General features: G+C 45.3%; 1 protein-coding gene across 3 annotated transcripts in view; it reads left to right on the top strand.

The window, feature by feature from the left end:
- The window catches only part of SPATS2L (spermatogenesis associated serine rich 2 like), a 152585-nt gene that overhangs the window by 4531 nt on the left and 135997 nt on the right, over positions 1 to 12057 (top strand). The gene's annotated exons all lie outside the window — the stretch shown is intronic.

Raw genomic sequence — 12057 nt, 5'->3', positions numbered from 1 at the left:
AGGAGGATAACTGTATTTTCATTTGCAAAGTAAATTTACAGCTGTCAGACTTGCCCTCTTCAGCCATCTGTTCCACCCACACAGTGCTAACTAAAACAGTCCAGAAATACTGATTAACATTGTCTTGCTTCTTGTTGTTACTCTATATCATCTGGAGTTGTGTATTCCTTTTATTCCCAAACTTACTTCTGAAATCAACAGCAGGTTTTTGTACTCAATCACTGGGTCCTCTGTCAGTGCAAATGGACTGCTGCTTGCTCTACCAAGTTATAGCAGATGAAGTTGTGGCATTCCAAGTGTTATACTGTTGATATTCAATTCTTTGATACAATAATGCTACAAAATATGGCTGCCAATTGTATACTTGTGGCAAATTGAAATAAGTTTACTTAGGACAGTTCTACACTTGGAACAGTTGTGGGTTTTGTGTATTTGGATTCAGGTATCTGCATAGCTATTGTACAAGTACTCTGTGCATTGTTATCCTACAATAAAGGTGCTTTAGCTTGTTATCATTGGGGCCGCACAGTGCAGGAATGTTTCAAAATAAGTGCCCAGCATTCTGGCTAGGCATCTCATGGTGCATCATGCTGCCACTGTACTGTGTGTGTGTATGTGTATGTGTGTGTGTATGTATATATATATATATATATATATATATATAAAAATGAGGTTTTTTCACATTGTGCCTTGTGGGATACGTGGTGGAAATCAATAGAATTCTGGTTCTGTCTAAAAATTTTCCACCCTATAATTCATTTGGCATGCAGCATTGCCATTTTCAAAGCTCATGTAGCATGAAGGAAACATTGGCAAGCAATACAGTCTTTAGGGTGATGGATATAAACAGGCTACCTCAAGCATATCTGAATATGTGCAGAGACTTCAGAACCAGGTCAGTAAGGGCACGTGCAGCTGTAGAAAAGGGTGATATCGAGCAGATGCTTGTCCTAACTTCTTTTTTGGAGTGGCTTCATTTGATTTAAATGAACCTTCTGGGACAGGATAGTGCTGCATATCCGGGGTGACTGTCAGATGTGGCAGAGCTCCAAGGATACCAGAAATGACATTTATAGAAATCTGTGCACATCTGGCCCTACAACAGCAATGCTGGGACACCTACATGAAAGCTAGCCCTAGCATGGAGAAGCTCAGAGATGTTGCCATTTGGAAGCTTGCCATGTGCACTTGTCATTACATAACTGACTTGGTTTTAGATTGGGGTTGTAATGGAAGCATGTGCTGCCAAGAAGATGGTGTACTCCCAGGTGAAAAGGTTGGACAATGCACAGAAGGTTATTAATGGGTTTTCACGGTTGCCATCTCTGTACTGTACTGGGGCTATTAATTAATGGGACCCAGGAGCTCATTGTTTGTCATCTATGCTGTGCCATGGAATTTGTTAGCAGAAGAGGCTATATCTCTACAGACTGCCAGGTCTGGTTGACTGTTGGGGAAGATTCACAACTATGAATGTAGGAAACGATTCAGAAATGCTCCAGGCATCAGTCATTTATGCGAGACGTAAGTTACCCTCTATTTATTTGGCTTATGCAGCCTTTCACTGGATACTTAAATAGGAGAAAGGAACTAAGCAAGTGGCAGAATGACAGTGGAATCGACATTTTGAAGACTTAAAGGTAAATTGAACAGCCCAATTTTGAGGCTTGAAATTGATGAAAAACAACTGCTTTAATTATATGTTGTGCTGTGTTTTGAGCTACCTTTAGAAGAACATGGGAGACAGCAGTGCACAGGTAAGCTAGCAAATTCTTGGAGTGTGTTGGGGATAACTTTACTACAAGTGGTGGAGAGGTCAGCTAAGATGGTAAGTTTGTTTCTACTTGATGCTCACAAGCAGGGAGGAATTGGTTGAGTTTGTGGAAGGTAATGTAGGTGACAGTGTCCATGAAACGGCAATAGTTTGATGTCCTCAGGGAAGGAAGAAGAGCAGTAGAATAAAGACACTGGACTTCAGGAAAGCAACTGGCAGACAGGATCCCCTGGGACGCAAATCTGAGGTGAAAAGGAATCAAGGAAAGCTGGCAGTACATTAAGGAGGCTGTATTAAGGGTGTAGGAGCAAGTTATCCGGATACGATGGAAGAGTAGGAAGTGCAGCAGGAGACTGGTTTGGTTAAACGGCAATATCTTCAATGAGCTTTAGAGTAAACTTTAATAGATTCAAATAGATGTTAGGGTCAGGTAATTTCAGAGGATCCTCAATAGATCATCAGGGGAATTACAGAGTCAGTTTAACCTCAATACTTGGAAAGATCATGGAGCAGATTCACAAGGAAGTACTAGGAAGAGAACAAAGTGATCAGGCCAGCAGGGAACAAAGTACTAGTGCTGGGTTCAGATGACCCCAGCCAGATGCCTATCTAACCTCCTCTTGAAGACCCCAGGGTAGGGGAGAGCACCACCTCCCTTGGGAGCCCATTCCAGATTTTGGCCACTCTAACTGTGAAGAAGTTCTTCCTAATGTCCAGTCTAAATCTGCTCTCTGCTAGCTTATGGCCATTATTTCTTGTAACCCCCAGGGGCATCCTTGGTGAGTAGAGCCTCACCAATTCCCTTCTGCGCCCCCATGATGAATTTATAGGCAGCCACAAGGTCACCTCTCAACCTTCTCTTGTGGAGGCTGAAGAGGTCCAGGTGCCTTAGTCTCTCCTCATAGGGCTTGGCCTGCAAGCCCTTAACCATATGAGTGGCCCTTCTCTGGACCCTCTCCAGGTTATCCACATCCCTCTTGAAGTGTGGCGCCCAAAACTGGACACAGTATTCCAACTGCGGCCTGACCAGTGCCCGATAGAGGGGAAGTATCACCTCCTTGGTTCTGTTTGTCATGTATCTGCTGATGCATGATAAAGTGCAGTTAGCTTTTTTGCTGACTTCGTCACACTGATGACTCATGTTCATCTTGGAGTCCACTAGGACTCCAAGATCCCTTTCCACTTCCATGCTGCTGAGCAGGTCATTTCCTAGGCAGTAGGTGTGCTGGACATTTTTCCTCCCTAGGTGCAGCACTTTGCATTTCTCCTTGTTAAATTGCATTCTATTGTTTTCTGCCCATTTGTCCAACCTGTCCAGGTCTGCCTGTAGTTGTTTCCTGCCCTCCGTGTGTCCACTTCTCCCCACAGTTTTGTATCATCCACAAACTTGGACAGAGTACACTTCACTCCCTTGTCCAAGTCACTGATGAAGACATTGAAGAGTATCGGTCCAAGGGCCGAGCCCTGCGGGACCCCACTGCCCACGTCCTTCCAGGTCGATACCAACCCTCCACTACCACTCTCTGGGTACGACCCTCTAGCCAATTTGCCACCCACCGGACTGTGTAATCATCCAAGTCACAGCCTCTTAATTTGTTCACCAGTATGGGGTGGGATACCATATCGAAGGCCTTCCTGAAGTCTAAGTAAACGATATCTACCCCTACTCCTGCATCCAGGTGTTTTGTAACCTGGTCATAAAAAGAGACTAGATTAGTCAGGCATGATCTACCTGCTACGAACCCATGCTGGTTTCCCCTCAGCATAATTTTTCCTGCTGGGCTCTCACATATATGAGCCTTAATAATCTTTTCAAAGACTTTACCAAGGATGGAGGTGAGACTGACTGGCCTGTAGTTGCCTGGATCCTCCTTCCTCCCCTTCTTGAAAATAGGGACCACATTGGCCCTTTTCCAGTCCTCCAGGACCTGGCCCATGTGCCATGAGTGCTGAAATATTTTTGCCAGTGGCTGTGCAATGACATTAGCCAGTGCCTTCAGTACCCTTCGGATGGAGCTCATCCGGGCCTGCTGACTTAAAGGCATCCAGTCCTTCCAAGTGACTCTGCAACATCTCAGGGTCAACGCTTGGTGGTCTGGCCCTGCTGTTGTCTCTCTACGATCCCATTGTGAGACTTGTCTTGCTCCCTCATTTAGGAACACTGAGGCAAAGAACTCATTGAGGAGTTCAGCCTTGTCCCCCCTGTCTGTCACCAATTGCTTTTGCCCATTCAGTAGTGGTCCTATACCGCCCTGGGCCTTCCTTTTACTCCCTATATATCTGAAAAACAATTTTTTGTTATCCTTAACTTGGGATGCCATCTTCAGCTCCATGGTAGCTTTGGCTTTTCTAACTGCCTCCCTACAACTGTGAGCTGAGGAGGCATACTCCTCTTTAGTAATCTCTCCCTGTTTCCACTGCTTATATGCCCCCCTTTTTGCCCTTAGGCTGCTCTGGATTTCTCTGGTCAGCCAAGGAAGCCTCTTGGCCCCTTTCCCCCTTTTCCCCCGCATCAGGGATCGTCTCCCTCTGTGCCCAAAGGATTGCTTCCTTAAGGCACAGCCACCCTTCCTGGGCTCCCATCTCACCAAATCTCTTACTCTGCAGTGTGTCATTGACTAAACGCCTGAGTTCGCTGAAGTCAGCCTTCCTAAAGTCTAGCACTTCCACCCTACTAGTTACCTTTCCCACTCTAAGCCTTTGGTGAATTCTGTTCTTATGAAGGTAAGGTACTTCATAAGGTACCTTACCTTCATAAAGTACCATACCATACCTTACTTCATAAGGTACAGGCTCTGTGGAAAGGAGGAGAGCAGTGGATGTTATATATCTTGACTTCAGCAAGGCTTTTGACAGTCTCCCATGACATTCTCATTAATAAGCCAAGGAAATACAGACTAGATGAATGTAGTGTAATGTAGATATGTAAGATTGTAACAGGAACTCAGGCAAAAGCTCTGTTACTAGATTAGCCATGGGAGTGGGGAACTATAGAGAGCACTGGCACAGGTGAGGAGAAGGACACATCAGGGGAAGGTTTGGGTAATTAGCCCACTGTGGCCAGTATAAACTTGGCGGCGGGTGAGCACACTTTGCCTTCGGGCACTGGAGGACAGAGAGAGAGGACTGCAGAGGTAGAAGAGAAGAGAGAGGGAGCAAGATGGCTGATCCACAGCTCAAGGGAGTTCCAGCACTGCAAACCCTAGGAAGACCTGGCCTGGCCGGTAAGAAGGCAAGGTATTCACCTGAGACCTGCAGCCGGTCTGGTGAGTCCAGGAAGAACCGGGGTTCTGGGAGATCACCACGCCAGGGGAACTCCGAGGAAGTGTGCTCCAGGGTGACATGCGGGCAGCAGAAATGGCGTGAAGCCATCCGCCCTGCTGGCACAGCTAGGAACAGAGTCCGGTCTGCTGTTAGGTAGGCAGAGAGTGACAGAGGAAGCTCCTGGCTGGAGACCTGCAGAGGCTTGGAGAACGCACCCCACTAATGAGTTAATTAGTGGAGAGGACCCAGGCCCCCAGAAATAGCCTGAGGCATCCAGGGCACTCCCAGCCTTCCAGATTTCCCTCAGTTATATTGTATTCCCTCACTAATGAGGTTATTAGCAAGGTGAACACAATTTTGTATCCCACTGCTAGGAATAAATGCACTGTGTGAGTTAATTACCTGGGTGGTCTGTGGTGCTTCCTCACCCCTAAGAATAAACACTGAACATCATTTTTCATTCAATCCAAGTGGTGGCAGGAAAGTTCAGAGGGAGACCAAGGTAGATCCTCCCTCCTCCCCTCACAAAGATCATCGTATTCAATGAATAGTCATCAATGGCTCAATGGCGAGTTGGGAGGAGGTATCAAATGGAGTTGTCCAGAGGTCTGTTCTGGCTCTGGTATTGTTTAAAATCTTCATTAATGATTTGGACAGTGGGATTCAGTACATTTTTAACAAATTTGTGGATTATACGAAGCTGAGTGAATTTTCAGATGCTTTGTAGGGTAGGGCTAGGATCCAGAATGATTTGGATAGACTGAAGAAACAGTTTGGAATGAAATTCAACACAGACAAATTCTAAATTCTGCACTTGGGATGGATAATTGCTTGTACAAATACAGACTGGGGAATGATAGGGTAGGTTGCAGTACTTCAGAGAAAGACATGGTGGGGGGGTTACAGCAGACCATGAGCTGAATATGAGCCAACAATGTGCTCTTGTTGCCAAATAGCCAAGAGCATACTGGATTGTATTTACAGGAGCATCTCTTGCAAATCAAGGGAAGTGATTCTTCTGCTGTATTTAACACTGGAGTATTCTGTCCAGTTTTGGGCCCCATACTTGAAGAGAAAAGGGCAGATTGGAAAGAGTTCAGTGGAGAGTAAGAAGAACGATTACAGACCTGGGAACCATGACTTCTGAGAGAGACAGAAAAAACTAGGACTGTTTAGTCTGGAGAAGAGAAGACCGAGGAGGCATTTAATAACTGCCTTAAAAAATCTGAAGGGTGGTTATAAATAGGGTGGCGATAAGGTTATCTCTATAGTTGTAGGGGACAGGACTAGGAGCAATGGTCACAGACTTCATCAGAAAAAAATTATGTTGGCGATTAGGACTATAACTATGAGAGCAGTCAAACATTGTAACAGGCTGCTTTGAAGTTGTAGAATTTGGAAATGTTCAGGAGCAGGTTAGACAGATGCTTGGATGATTTAGTCAGGGATGATCCTGATTTGAGCAAGGGGCTGGACTAGATGACCTCATGAGTGTCTTCAAGCCCTGCTTTCCTATGAACCTATGAAATTGACAACCAGAAAAGCATGAGATCTAATCATTGCTCTGTTGTTGATTCACTCTGACACTAGACAAATCATATCTGTCTGGGAGTTCTTTGAAGCTAAAAATTAATTATGAATTTTTCCTTTATGAAAAAACTTAGATGCAAATCTGCACTTTTAATATTATGTATGAATATTTTTCAGTCAGTCTACCCTAAGTTAATAGCAGTTGTAAGAAATACCATGGTGGAATAATCACTTAGAAAAATGATCTTGCTTTCTCACTTTGCTAGGAGTGGAGTAAGAACATCAGCTTTGTGACATTCTGTATGCTGCTTTGCTGGAAAAGAGGAAAGAATTTTGAACAATATGTATAAAGTTTCTTTGCAGATATTATGGTTACAAGTATAGTCAGAGCAGTAATTTGCCTAAGAAAACCTATATTTAAATAATTCTATAATCATACATATTAGAGGTAGAAAAAATATATTAAGTCATCTTCTTAGGCTGTTGTAAAATTGTGCTCTATTTGTTGTTATGGATCACACCTGTCTATTTAGGACTAATAATTTGTAGCAGGGCAGTGATGAGATGGCATTTCATTTAACTACGTATTTCAGGTCTGGATCCAGGATACACTTTTAAAGCAGATTTTCTTTCACCACATGGACAACTGACGTGCAGATTGAGATTAACTCAGAGTTACTCAACTATTGTGTTGGAGTGATTCTGTTATCGCCTCTGGATGTGTAAATGCCTTGGTGGTAGCAATAGGATTGCTCTCCAGAGATGTCTCTCTGTTCCTATAATGGGGGCTCTTATATGCCCAAAGGCAGGTATGAGAATCACTCCTATGCAACAATCTGAATTAGTTTTAATCCTGATTTTGGTTACCTAGAATTTTGCCCTTAGTTTTGGGTTTAATGGTTCTGAGCCCAAAAAGTTGCATCAGTGGAATGTCATTTGTGTTGACTCATTTTTTTTTTGTTAAAAGTAAAAACAAATTTAGTTAACTTTGCTAAGTACATTACGCCTTAATCAAATTTTATATGTGGCTTTCATTTTCAAACTGCATTTCAGCCATATTCAGTGTGTGGATTCCAACAATTTAAAGCTGTATAGATAGTTAAATGTGTCAGGGCTGTTGTACACCATCAGTAGGGTGCTCTCCAGACTGAAAGGGATTAGACTGAGAGACTTGTGTTTTATACTCATCATTAAAAAAAACCTACAAGTACCCAGATTTCATCAGCGTTTGGTCTTTTCTTTATAATGTTATTGAGGAGAACTGTTTTGCACTAAACTGTCTTGGGATTTAGTAACATCTGAGACTCTGTGACTAAAATATTGCTTTTCAATAGCTGAGGCATCTTTATTTTTTAATAATTTAATCCTGATAATAAATTGTTATGAGCAGGCTGGTTCAGTGGGCTGTTCAGTAAGGCTGTGCAAAACAGCACCGTTTCGTTTCAACTTCTGTTTCGCCGTTTCAAAGGGGCAGTATTTAGTTTAGTTTTGAAGCATTGCCCCGTTTTGTTTCATTGAAACTCTTTCGCTGTTTCAACGCATTTCAGTGTTTTGCCTATAGGCTATAATGGGGAATCATGAAAATGACCATAACTTTGTCATTCCATGCCTGATTTGGAGGGAAGTTGGGATCATAGCCCCTTCTAAGGGCATGACACCTGTCATGTTTCAAGGAGATAGGTGTAGGGGTTTCTGGGAAACTGCACCTCAAACTATTCAAGGCAAAACTTGTATCACTTGCTGGCAGCAGTAGCCTGCTGTCATCCCGTATGCAGATCTAGGGGCCCACACCCCCCAGGAGGGCTGTGGGGCTGTGCCAGACTCCTCCCAGGGGACGTGGGCCCCTGGATATGCGCACAGGATGACAGCATGCTGCCGCTGCCAGCTGGGGCCAACGGCAGCACCAGGCTTCCTGGCACTTGCTCGGCATGGGTCCCAGCTGGCAGTAGCAGCCTGCTGTGATCCTGCATCATCAAAGGGACCACGCCTCCTGGGAGGAGCTGGGGGAAAGATCGAGGAGTTGGGGAATCCAACCGGGAACTGGGGGAATGTTCAGGAACCTCAACGTTCCCCCAACTCCCTGTTTGATTCCCCAGCTCCCAGTTGAATTCCCCTCTTTGATTCCCCAGCTCTCTGATCACTTTTCTCAGCTCTCTGATAATTTCCCCAGGTCTTCCTGGGGGGTGCAGGTCCCGAGATCTCCGTGCTGGGTTTCAGCAGGTTGCTGAAACCCCACGTGCAGATCGGGGGCTGGGGAATCAAACAGGGAATCAAATGAAACACCTGTTGAAATTTCACGCAGCCCTACTGTTCACCACGTGTTGCAGTTCTGCAGAAGGCTCAGAGCTTGGGTTTCTTGCTCTTGGGTTGGTGACAGGAGATATGGTGGAGGTAGTGTGCTTGCTTAGCAGTCAGATAGAGAAACACGTTCCTTCCTCATTGGAGACTTTGGATGCTTGTTGTACTCTTGGGGCTGTGGGTGCCTAGAGTCTGAAACTGCAGCAGGTTTTTGATGAGAATCCATACAGTACTGTTTTTTCTCCTTAAAAGGCAACTGGCGTAGTATGGAATTAACCAGGAAGATATATAGAGGACTGGCTGAAGCCAGCAGGGAGGCAGCCAGGTCAAAAAAATAATGGAGAAAGACTATATGACAGTAGGAGAGAGAAGGAGCATGAAGGGCAGATGAGTGGAGATTGAGACCTGTGAGAGCAGAGCAAAGGCTGGAAGTTATGATAGATGGTACAAAGGTTACAAAGTGTTTGTGTGTGTTTAAAGTGGTGTTGGAATTGTTTTTGGGATTCCACAAGCCAGGACAGAAATGAGGGAAAGCAGCTTTCCATGGGGTTGGCCTTTTGGTTAAGGATCTGATCAGTGGTGTAGTGTGGGTCTCCAGTGCCATTTACGTGCCCCCATCTGCAGCTGATCACGAAGCGGTGGCTGAGGAGAGGGTCCACCAGCAGCCGACTGCCAATCCCGGAAACGCTGGCAGCAAAACTGGAAGTGCTGCTTGAGGACCGAGTACCCCTGGAGGGCCCAGCCAGCACCCGCCCCTCCCCCAGCCCAGGCTGGTGCCCAGTGGCATTCCCCGCCCCCCCCCCCCTCCTGCCACTATGCTACTGGATCTGATTTGAAATAATGAACTTCTGGCAGTTACTGATCATTCACAGTCATTGAAGCCTACAGAAATGGTAGGCTGTAAGCAATTGAAACTTTAGCCTACTATCTTCGTCCTCTCCCTCTTCTCCTATGCATCACTTATTAAACCATGACATTCTATATAATAGCCACCATATATGTGATAGAAATTCTTAATGAATACATGGTTATTTAAGAGTGTCATTCTTCATCAAACAGTAAATGAATTGGCTGGTTTTACAATGGCAAAATAGAAGACATGGATTTATCTGGAAGAAAAGTGAATCTTAATAGCTGAACTGACTTTTGGGTAGGGTAGTGGTTTCTATATTTTAAAAATAACTGCTTAAATTACAGTGTATTACAGTGTGAGCAGGTCAGACAGTAACTCTTGTAGCAACAATTAATGTTGATCTCCACACCTAAAAGGAAATTGTGGTAAAGCATGGATGCATGAATTTTGTTTTTTAACTTTAGGAAATTCTCATAGCATGCTTAAATTGCATTTTTATAGAATATGCTACGGACTATTTATTAGAAGCTTTAGGGGTCTAGAACAGTGGTTTTCAACTTTTTATCATTTGTGAACCCCTTTGGAAATTTCAAATGGAAGTGTGGACCCCTTTCATTTATAAGTGTGGGTATTCACATCCTTTGGATTGATCATAGTTATCTTTTGTTGACTTTTTGGTTTCAGTACAGACACTTGGGGAGGTTATATTGGGTTCAGAATGGTTGCCCAATTAAACTTAGCTTCTCTCACTGCCAATTTTACACTTACAGACCCAGTCTCAGTGACTGGCAGTCAGCCTAAACTTGTAAGGCTAAGCACAGATATTTGGGGCCATTAAGGGGAAGTTAAATCGATTCGAAATGGCTGCCCCATAGCAAGTAAGTCATGATGGGGAGGGCTAGTTGGGAGGCTGGGGGGGATTGGGGGTCGGATGGGGGATGGAGGGTAGGTGTGACCTGCAGGTGAGGTGGGGGGACAGGTACGACCCACAAGTGCGGTAGTGGGGGCAGGCGCGAGCCATGGGTGGGGTGGGGGGGGGCAGGCACAACCTACAAGGGGTGGGGAGCACAGACATGACCTGCGGGCAGGGTGGGGGGAGCAGGTGTGATTTGAAACTACACCCCCATTCCTCCTACTTCTCCCCCCAGCGGGACTTACTTGTTCAGCTCTGGCAGCTGCGAACACTGATAAAAGCAGCTGCACCTGGAGTGGCTTGTGGGATAGGAGTTGAGAGTGCTGGCTGGGCAAAAAAACAGACCAATGTAGGGGAAGTGGGGAGTGAAAAGAGCAGCCCCAAGGCTGGGGCTGATGACTGGGTTTTCTGAGCCCCAGGGAAATGTGCAGAAGTTCCATGTGTTGGTTTGACCTAAATTGAATGAATCTGATCATAGAATCACTGAGTGGGAAGGGACCTAGATAGATCATCTAGTCCGACCCCCTGCCATGGGCAGGAAGGAGCACTGGGGGTGGCAGAGGTCATAAGACCCCAGCCAGGTGCCTATCCAGTCTCCTCTTGAAGATCTCCAGGGAAGGTGAGAGCACCACCTCTCTGGGAAGCCTATTCCAGGCTCTGGCCACCCTTACAGTGAAGTAGTTCTTCCTAATATCTAACCTAATAGATACTACATAGATCTAAGTTTATCTTAAACTGGGGTCTGCAGTTTTTAAACCAGTTTGTGTACACGGAAGTTCTGCTCTGTTACATGTTTAGACTGATTACCGGTCACTGAGACTGGGTCAGAAAGTGTAAGGTGGGCACCGGGACAAGCTAAGTTTAAATCAGGTGGCTATTTTGAACCTGATCTAACCTACTGAATGTCTGTACTTAGTCTAAGTATACGCACACAAACTAAAAATTGCAGAACCCAGTTTAAGATAACCCTGGATCTATATAGTATTAGACTTATTTGATTTAGGTCAAACTGGTGCATGGAACTTTTATCCACTTCATCTGCTCAGCCCCAGGGCTGGGAAAACCCAGCCACTAGCCCCAGCCTTGGGGTTGGTCTTTTCATTTCTCACTCCCCTGCACTAGTTTGTTTTTTGTCCCCCAACTGACCCTTTATTCTCCACCCTTCACCCAGCCAGCCCTCTTAACCCCCATCCCACAAGCCTCTCCAGGTACAGCCACTTTTATCAGTGTTCATCACTGCTAGAGCCAAGCAAGTAAGTTGCAGTGGGGGGAAGGGTGGATGTAGGTTTGCTGGGGCGGAAGAACCCCACCTCATCCTACCCATGGGTTGCACCTGTCTCCCTACCCCACATAGGTCAAGCTTGCCCCCCCATCCCTTGCAGTTCATGTTTTCCCCCCAACTTTTTGTGGGTCGCACCTGCTGCC

The sequence above is a fragment of the Crocodylus siamensis genome, chromosome 4 (genome assembly GCF_052110815.1).
Source record: "Crocodylus siamensis isolate JL-2025a chromosome 4, ASM5211081v1, whole genome shotgun sequence".
Taxonomy (NCBI): Eukaryota; Metazoa; Chordata; order Crocodylia; family Crocodylidae; genus Crocodylus; species Crocodylus siamensis.
This window is presented reverse-complemented; position numbering and strand designations above follow the sequence as displayed.